This window comes from Callionymus lyra, chromosome 6 (genome assembly GCF_982586985.1).
Source record: "Callionymus lyra chromosome 6, fCalLyr1.hap1.1, whole genome shotgun sequence".
In the NCBI taxonomy this organism is placed as follows: Eukaryota; Metazoa; Chordata; class Actinopteri; order Syngnathiformes; family Callionymidae; genus Callionymus; species Callionymus lyra.
In genome coordinates, this window is record NC_141823.1 from 27,590,747 (window position 1) to 27,600,972 (window position 10,226).

A 10,226-nucleotide genomic window follows, 5' to 3' on the forward strand; every position below is an offset into this window, starting at 1 on the left:
AAAGACGCAATTTCTATGTGCAAAGGCTCAATAAATGTGGTATAGATACTCATTTTCATGCTGTCCCCATAAAACACAAATTGTCTGTTGATTTCCCAAAATGTTCAATTAATTGCATGCTTGAGGTTTGCAAGTGTTTTAGTACATTAGCAAATCTTCCCCATTGGTTTAATTGCACTGCACAGGAGGTGAGGTCACCAATGGCTCTAATCTAGTGGTACAACCGGAACAGAAAGATTTATTTTGATCAAACACTCACCGCTCTGTCCCAGACCCAGGAAATGAGGACTACATTTTGACCATCACCATCATGTGTTGAATCAACATGAGGTTTTTTCTACGAAGAGAAGTCATTACCGTTCCCGACAGTTGGTTTTGTGAAAGGTAAAACAGGAAGCTGCCTGGGATTATTCCCATACTTGCTCTGTTTAATCCGCGACAAAATGTATCTCTGTGTAAACCCTGGATAACAGATTTATCTGGGATAACATCCGTGTCGTTCCATCCTCTCAGAGGCCAGAGAAACAATAATCCATCTCTCTTTACAACGGGGATGTTAAACAATGTGAGCAGATGTGGTCTGAAGCCTGTGAAATTGAAGGCAGGTAATCTCTTTTCCTCTCAAACCACCACTCATACATTTTTAAACCCGAACATTAACCTGTGGCTCTAAAGATTATAGCCCAAGGTTTTAGAGGATTTGGGTTTGGACTTTATTTACTGTCTATATTAAATTCCCGAAAAACTCTTTTTTAAAACATTTGTCAGCAAAATATTAAATAATGAATGGGATCCCCGTGATGCAAATGGTGTGTTTACCTTTATTTATTTTAGAATATTTTGTCACTCAGTCAAACATATTCATGGTCAATGACCAGGTCTGGTTGCTGGAGATTTTAGTTGGGAAGGAGAACTGCGTCCACAACTCAAGAGCGCCACCAACTCACATATATCTATCCACTGCGGCCATCCTGGTGGTCATATCAGGAAGTGTCACAATTTTTCATTTTCCATGCTTTTACTAATTCCCCGAAAAAAATTAAGTCAAAGTGACAGTGATTACTTCATTAATCTGTCGAACGAAGCGTACTGTTTAAGCATTGTCCAATCATAGCATTGCATGCCGATATGTCAATCAAACTAAACAGCTATTCCTCTACCCTTTGTCCTCTGAGCTGCAATGAAGAGTTGACACTTAAATGCTGCACAGCTTGCCTTTTTAGTTCAAAATATAGCTTCCTCATATGCACCTTTTAAGCATTTTGCCGCTTAATGAACAGTTCAACTGCTTTCTTGATAAATTTTACTTAAAACAAAATAATAGTTGTTGTTTAGACTCCTTGTAGTGTAAGATGATCTGTTAAATTTTTTTTAAAAAGCTATGAAGGCGTGGCCATAGGCAGATAAGAGTAATTTAAAAAGTAGTTTCCTCACTATGTTTCAAAGATAAAATATATTGTCATTACTCAATAATATATACACCCACCAAAGAAAAAAAATCATAAATTTAAAGTTGTCATCTAATCTTTCTATGATGACACAACCATATGATCTCGAGGGCGAAAGACTGTATTAAAAAAAAAAAAAAAGAAAAACCAATTAAACACATGAAACATGTATGTATTGATTTGAAGGTAAATAAAGTTAATAAATTACCAGCATGGCTCACTCTGCCTCCTGGAAAAATCAATATGGAATGTGAGGTGTTGGCGCTGCGCTTGATTGCCATTGGGTCAATACTAATATGTGGGTGAACTTATTAAGATCCAGAAAAGCGCCACCAGTAGATGTTGTCGCTGCCGTAGTCATACCTCTAACTGTGTTAATCTGGGATCTTAACAGGGTTGTGCCTCATCTTTTTAGCCTGTCTTGGTGAAGATGCAGTTTGGCTGATAGGGACGGTGGACACTAAAGAAGTGCATTAGGCCAGATTATCTTGAGTCTACAAGCTCATCAGAGCAAGGCTGCAGGTCCTTGATCTGGAGAATTAGCATGACACAGTGCATGTCCAGTTATCCACGTTAAGACGCAGTCGGCAGGTCAAACTGAAGGACATTAGACCAGGCATGTTTACGTCCGAGTACTTAAGTCCATCCTTTTCTTAATCATTAATAAATCTATCAAGTTTGGCTGGAAATACAAGTGGTCCAGCAGGTGCCAATTTATCAGGCTCATAAAAATAACCACTTTAATTATTTTAACGTATTGTAAAAATAGATGCATGCTAACTCATTTTAAAGACAAATAGTTAGTAGTTGAATAAAATATTGTTGTATTCCTTGACATAGTTCAGAGTCTAAATCAGGGGTCACCAACCTTTTTACAAATACGAGCTACTCCATAGACACGTGTCACACACTCCTGACATTACTTATTATATATGTTCATCTAATATACTAATCAATCATTGATTGTTCAATATTTTCCAATGAACAAGCCCATGGACTACTACTTGTCCGTGGGCTCCCTGGTGCTGGGAAATAAAAATGTCATGATCTACCTTTATATCTTTTAAAAATGGGTCCTTGACATAAATAAGTAATTATTTTAAAACGGGAAAAGAACATGATGCTGTGTTTAAAAAAATGTTTTTGACTTATGACTTATTCAGCAACTAGCTAGCTGTACCTCTGAGACAAGATGCTAAGTCAGATTTCAGACATTTGAAATGAAATGTCCTTTATTCTCTATTAACTATGATCAATGTATAATTTAATATATAACCCACATAGTAAGTAAGTAAGTAATATTTTTTTATATAGCGCTTTTCGAGACCAGGGTCACAAAGCGCTTAGACAATCAAAACAAAACTCAAAAAAGTACATACAATGGAGACATTGTGAACTCATACTTTCCACGTGACTTTCAGCTTCATAAGTTACTTTTAAAGTTAACTTCCTTATGTTACTCTACAAATGTGACAACCGTTTATAGAGCTCACACTATTTTCAAAGAATATTAATATTTAAATTTGCTTAATATGCAACATAGTGAAAACGGGGATATTACCCTGAACTCTTAATTCATTATTTAATACGTATTATTCTCGTTTCAACATTTTTTACATTAAAATATGTCGAATAAGAGGTGAGGTGTGAATGTGGATAAGGAGGATAAGCGGCCAAAACAATTACCTAATAAAAAAAACAACCGTTTATACATTTGGTTTTCTCTTTCCATCAAAATGACAGTAAGTGCTTCATCAAAATTCAAAGATTATCTCAAAGCTTTCAGAAGAAACGTGAAAACACAGACCAAACAAAGATTAGCTATAAGCCATATTTTATTGAGACAAAAACGAAAAATACAGTGCATTACAGTAATGCATTACTTTATGAGACTTTACCAACACTTTTCCCAAAACGAAGGTCTTGAGGTACAACAATTTTTCAGGCAATAAGATTCATTAAACATGTATATAATAATTAAAATAAGACAACAATCAAATTGAAATGTATCTATTTTAAGTGAATATAAGTTATATTTTAGGATGATATTGTGTATTCTCTGCTGAGCGGATCATGACCTGATTTGAGTACAAAACAAAGCCTTCATCTCGATAACAACTTCAGAAGGTCACAGGAGGACCCGGTTCAATAAAACCCAAACACATGCAACCGTGCACACAGCCACACGGACACACCAACTTCCTCCCGAAGGCAGCGTAATCGCAGATTATCCCTTCTTGGATCTTGTTGATCTCATCTGGCACCTGCAGATTATCCCTGGCCACTCTGTGGGTCAGAAGCACACCTATATTGAGCCAGCCTGATGGTTGGCAAGTGGACAAGGTAAAGTAGGGTAAACAGGTGCAACAAAAGAGACAAAGAAATAAGTCACAATATCATGACGTCAAAGATTTTTTCTTTATATGCTTATACCGGTGCCTTCTGTGTCTTGTCAATCTAAAAAGCGTTTTATTTTAAGTATAAAAAAGGTAATAAGGGTGTTTTGAATTCCATAATTCCATACTGTATTGTCATTATCAATATATATATATATATATATATATATATATATATATATATATATATATATATATATATATATTATATTTAATCAAAAACATGAATTAACACGTAACATATACAACATATACTTTTTTTTCTTTTTTTTTTACAACACCGAGACATTGTTTCTTTAAGTGAAATACAGAAGGCAGTAGATGAATCAAATTCTTGTAGGAGACAATTTCTCAAGATGAAATAAAAATCTGTACTTCCTTAGCTAGTTGCTAACAATGCAAGTTTCATTCTGCCTTAAAATATACTACTGTTGTATCTCCAATTAAATTAAAAACAAATCCAATGAATTTTTTTAAATTAATTAATATATTATTTCTCAAATGAAGGTAGTAAAGATGAATTCAAGTACTCCGTAATAATGACTCAATAAAGAGGATAGTATACGCACGCACATTTGTAAATATAAATATATGTGAGTTGAGACATTTAGATGTTGTAACAAAGGGATTTACCAGAGCTGATCTATTAAGACATCTGTGAAGGAACATTATTTAAAAGAGAAAGTAAAGAGTTTTTAAATGCTCTGTGGGTGCATTAATCAGGTCGCTCTGTCACACCGGGTTGTAATGAATCACTGCCCGGGCTCCGGCCCTGACCTCAGAGGTCACGCTTTCATAGGCGACCACTTCATCACTGAACAATCTGCGGTGCGACTGCAGACAAAAGACTCAACTTCACCTGATGACCTTGCTTCATGATCCACGGAGAGAGGTCCAGCAATCAAGCAAACAAACAGGAAGTCAGAGGAAAGAGTTATCAAATTATACTATGTGTGTGTTTGTTTGAGTGTGTACGTGTGCATGTGTGCGTGGATTCTTCTGAACGCTTGTCTTGACATGGTTCAACAAAGAACACAACATATCATAATAATTTAAAATGGCCTTGGGGTTCAATAGTAAAGAGAATAAGCTAAAAGGTCACTGGTTTCATGTGATTTTAAATTTACCTTTAAATGAATGTGGATAAATAAAATCTCTAGTTTAGTTGGTGAAATCTATACAGTTGGTCTATCCGACACAGCTGGCGTTATATATCTTAGTATATTTATCATCCATCATTTGTTTTCCATAAATCCATTATAAATAAATTACCCCAATGTGATAAAAATCCTAAAATCGATTAGAGATCTGAATTGAGGACGTTTATTTACTGTACATAAAAATACATTTTTGGGGGGTAAATGTTCCATTCAAATCTGATTCCTTTAGGTTGTTCGCATGGGGGGGGTTGGAGCATATCCAAGCTACCTAGGGCGAGAGGTAGGGGGGACATCCTGAACAATTCGCCTGTTGCAGTTAAAAAGATGAAGGTCTCTTTTATGATGATTGATCTTTAATACACTGTAGATTGTTCAGAATAAATCATTTGAAAACCATTTGACGACAGAATAAGCAGATGCTAAACTACTTATGCTGAAACATGGTTTTTCAGCTCTGTCAATGCTGATGCCTTTGGTGTGATCTTAAGAAACACGTCCTGTTAAGAGCTGGGCCGGGGAAGGCATCAAGTTGCCTCATAAATATTTAATACATCTTTTGTTTCAGTGCCTCAGCATATAATGCAAGGATGTTAACATTTTAAAGAACGCTTCATGTCTTGACAAGTCAACCGGAAAATTGTAAAGCAATGGAAACGTGTGTCTTTTTGAACACATGACTATGCATGACTTTGTAAAACACATTGTGAATAATTCTATGTGATCGAATAAGATTATTATGTGCAGCCCGTTGCCGCCCTGAGCAGCTGGGATAGTCCAAGCCTCCGGTAGAACATGATTAAATGAATTTTACGCTTTAGAACTTCTGTGCATTTAGAACCTTTTTAGATACGACTCCTAAAATATCATATTAGCGTACATGAGCATGGAGCGCTACTGTTTGTTTCTTGTAATAAAAAAAACCCATAAATAAAAGCATCATATTTAGTGAGAGTGATACGAGCGCAGTCAAAATAATTTGGGATGAAATTATGTGGCACATTTATTTTATTTTTCATCACAGGACAATGTTGAAGATTTATAGTGGGAGTCACATCTGCTGAAGGATAATGACAGGGGTGAGCCAAATGTGTGTTTGTGTGTATGAGTTCATAGAAGACTAATGAGTCTCCTATGAGCTATTATCAGTACCTTAGCTGGGTACTCCGCGATAATAAAAGCCAACATCTCAGCGCTCCCTAACCTTCATCACAACACACCACACTTCTACTAATGCACATGATAAAACTTCCACTTATGATGAACACTCTGTTCAGCAAATAAATCATAAAAAGTGAGATAAATATAACCCTCTGAACTAAAGTTATATCCATAACAAACTGGCCTAGCAGGCATATCATGTACATAGACAAGGGTGTTTGAAACTTTTGTATGTTATTATTATCAAATTCATTCACATTGTGGTTAATGTAGTTACATGTTACAGTTACATGTCGTCGAAAAAAGGAATGTGTAGTTAATTTTCTGAACCTGGACATTTTTTCTTTAGAAAAATAAATTTTGTTTTAATGTTTTGCTTGTTAAGTTTTAGGTTTTTACGGTTGGAACTCATCTACAGAAATGACCTGACAATCTTTTTTCAACCACTTGAGTTCAGAACAATGAGTCAGATTAAAGGAAATTCCTGCATCAGTAAAGTTGTTGCTTAATTCACAGGTCTTCCAGTTTGGACTTTGGACTGCCCCTGTGCAACTGTGCTTAAGTAAGTTTACTCTGTGTTTTCTGGTCTGTTTCCAGATTTCAGGCTCAAGCAACTTAGCTAATCATAAGCTAAGAGCTGTAGTACATGTCACATTTTGTACGGTGCTTGTATTTCGAAAAGCTTTATTTTGCCAATCATGGGTTTAAGTAAAGTGAGAAGGACAGTGCTGAAGTAAAGAAGTGCATAATGTGAATTAAAGTACAGCAGCAGTGAGAGCTCTCTGCAGAATGTTCTGTAGGTGACGCGGAGGAGGCTTTTTCCACAAGTCAGATATGGGAAAGTTGGATAAATCTCTTGTTTTCCAATGGAAGACCCCTGATCTAAACTCTCTAGATGGGGTACCAGAAGATTTAAAGTCAATACAGACTCAGCCAAGATCAAGACACTACCAAGAATCGACAATAATGAGACAAGATGAAAATAAAATAAAATAGTAAAAACATAATATACAAAATGACTTGCTGGAGCTGAAAACATTAGCATCATATTAGAGTCTACTTGGTGCTGTCCATTGAGCTCTGTAGAGTGGACTGTAAAGAGAGTGTCAATGTTTGTCACATGTATCATTAGCCCCTCCTCCCTCCATTATTCTTCTAGACCACTATCACGGAGAGAACCTGAGACCAAGATAACACCAAGACCATGAATAAGTGGTCTCAAAATACAAATCTAGATTCCATGGTGATCGGTCCAAATCAGAATCAAAATTCAGTTAAGTCTCAAATCTTTGGAATTAATCGTAAACCAAAGCAGGACACACTAAATCTGTCTTACGGGGTTAATCATCTGTTCAGTTAGTTTCCACGGAAAGTCCAAACACTCAGCTCTGGAGGTGTTCTAAGAAGGTTTGATTTAGTCTAAACACTTGACACTGAATCAAAGGCTACACATCCTTAAGGTATACTTAAAACTTTAAATCACTTAACTGCACCTTCTAGAAATGCTTGAACAACATGTTTACTCGAGAGAGCTAATCCCACCTCCAGATCACTTGGCTATGTTTAGCTGTAACATTTGACTACATGTTTCTGCAACTTGTTGTTTAGCTCAACACTTAAACAACAAGTTACAAGAAAAAACTTGGATAGCGCTTTACTTAAGGCATATCTCTCACACAGGAATATATAAGTAAGTAAGTAAGTAATATTTATTTATATAGCGCTTTTCGAGACCAGGGTCACAAAGCGCTTTAACAATCAAAAACAATACTCAAAACAGTACATACTTCAAAGATCAAGACAACACCGAGAACAACAAGTTCGAGAAATTCAAGGAAAAGCCTGAACAAATAGAAACGTCTTAAGATGTTTCTTAAAGGAGTCAGTAGACTCCATCAAGCGCAAAGAGAGAGGAAGATTGTTCCAAAGCTTAGGAGCAACAGCCTGAAAAGATTTCTCTCCTCTGGTCCTGAGCCGTGTGCGTGGAACCATCAGTAGCTATTTATTAATACTATGCTTATAAACGTGCACTCTATAACGCCTTATAATCACTACTCCTTTTTAAAAACAGTTTATTGAAAAAATATGTCCTTTATTCCTCCACAGTACTCCCACTTGATCCCCCTCAAATGTCCTTTGCCGCCTGTTTCCCTCTGTGGCTCCAGATACCTGCTTTGAAGGTCTGCCTTGCTCACTAGAGATGTTGCACGTGGGCTGTTGTGACAGTGGCCCACAGTGTAATGACTATACCAGTAAACGAAAGTAATAATATTGTGAATATGTTTTGCAATGGTTAGTGTTGTTCTACCACAATTAAAAGTATATAATACAATGTATAAGGCATTATATTAGTGAGTATACGGTATATCAATAATTTGTATGTATTAATGAAGTTTATAAACAAAGTTTTTTTTTGTATAATGCATTATCTATGTTGCCATTGAGTTTGTAACCATTATAAAGCACTGTAATACCAAGAACATTCTTCATTGTGTTTAATGATTATTAGTATAAAACATTATGATCATTAATGGGTTTTAATAATTTCAGATAAACGTTTTTTTTACGGCATTATGACGCATTATTAATATATTCAGAATCTGTTATAGAGATACAGTATGCATTAAGTGTAAACACAAGAGCTTTGGCCACAATTACAACAGGAAAAGGATTTTTTTTAATCCAAAATGTAATCAACACTGATTTTTATACACAAAGACAGTACAATGTGTAAGAGAGGAAGTGTACGTCAGATACAGTGCATTACATTGTTAATATACATTCCAGCTATAACTTGTTATTGTCTAACTAAATAATAGTGGGCCAAAACTAAAACGACAGCTCATCCCTCTGACTGGTATACAGTGTAGCATTGTTATCATATTATTTATAACTTATTTTAAATCAAAATTTATTGATCGTTTTTCCCCCTCCATTTTTACCCTTTTATCTGTTTACATCTGCCAAGATGTATATATATATATATATATATATATATATATATATATATATATATATATATAAATATATATATGTATATGCTTATAAGTAGTGTATCTTAGAATACGCTTGCTCGCACAACACTCACTACAGCTCAATACAGAAGTATATACGAATGCTCCTTCCCAGGTGCAAAACAAATAGACTCAAGGACTCATTCATTCCTCGGGCTATTAAATTGTATAATTCTGAGTTCGGGGGCAGGAGTGGAGTGAAAGTATCTAAATGTTATTTTCTATGTTAGTCTTTGTATCCTTTGTCTTTGTTGTTTTTCTTTGATCTATGTTTTTTATCTTTAGACTTAGATTGTATCATCTTCTTTCTCTTTATGTTCTTGTTCTTATTTTCTTTTGATTATTTTTTATGAAAAATTGCTGTATTTTCTGTGGCAATTGGAAAAAAACAATTTCAATAATATTTTACCTAAAGTTTTACCTTACCTTACCTTACTAGTGCTATTTTCAATCTTATTGAACTCGATACTATAATGATATTGCTTTGCTTAAAACGATATCCAATCATGTAATAACATACGTGTTGTAAAACAACATTAGTAACGATATAATAAAGTAAATCAACTCAGTCAATCGTATAATTGATTTGTTTCTGGATTGGAACACACTCTTGGAATTTTAATTATACAGCGGATACAGCGTACCAATAGATTATGATATTTATTCCTTGTCCAGTGATTTAAAGTTTTCTGTCATGGGTCATTAAATGGAAATTAGTTGTGAAACAGAGTGTCAAAGCCACTGAATCAATCACTCTCGGACATAAGGAGTGATGATCGCACAAGTGAGGGGTGAGGTTGACATCCATCCATCCCAGCTATGGCTCATCATACATTATGGTGGAATTAAAGGCGCCTCAGGACATGACACTCCAATCAAGGGAGGGACAGGGAGAGAGAGGGAGGGAGAGAGAGAGAGAGAGAGAGAGAGAGAGAGAGAGAGAGAGAGAATCCCCGGGGATGATCATGGTGGAGAGAAGCGGTAATCCCGTGCAGCACAGACATAGACGAACATACTGACTCGGATTTCGGAGCTTTATTTTTCAGCCGG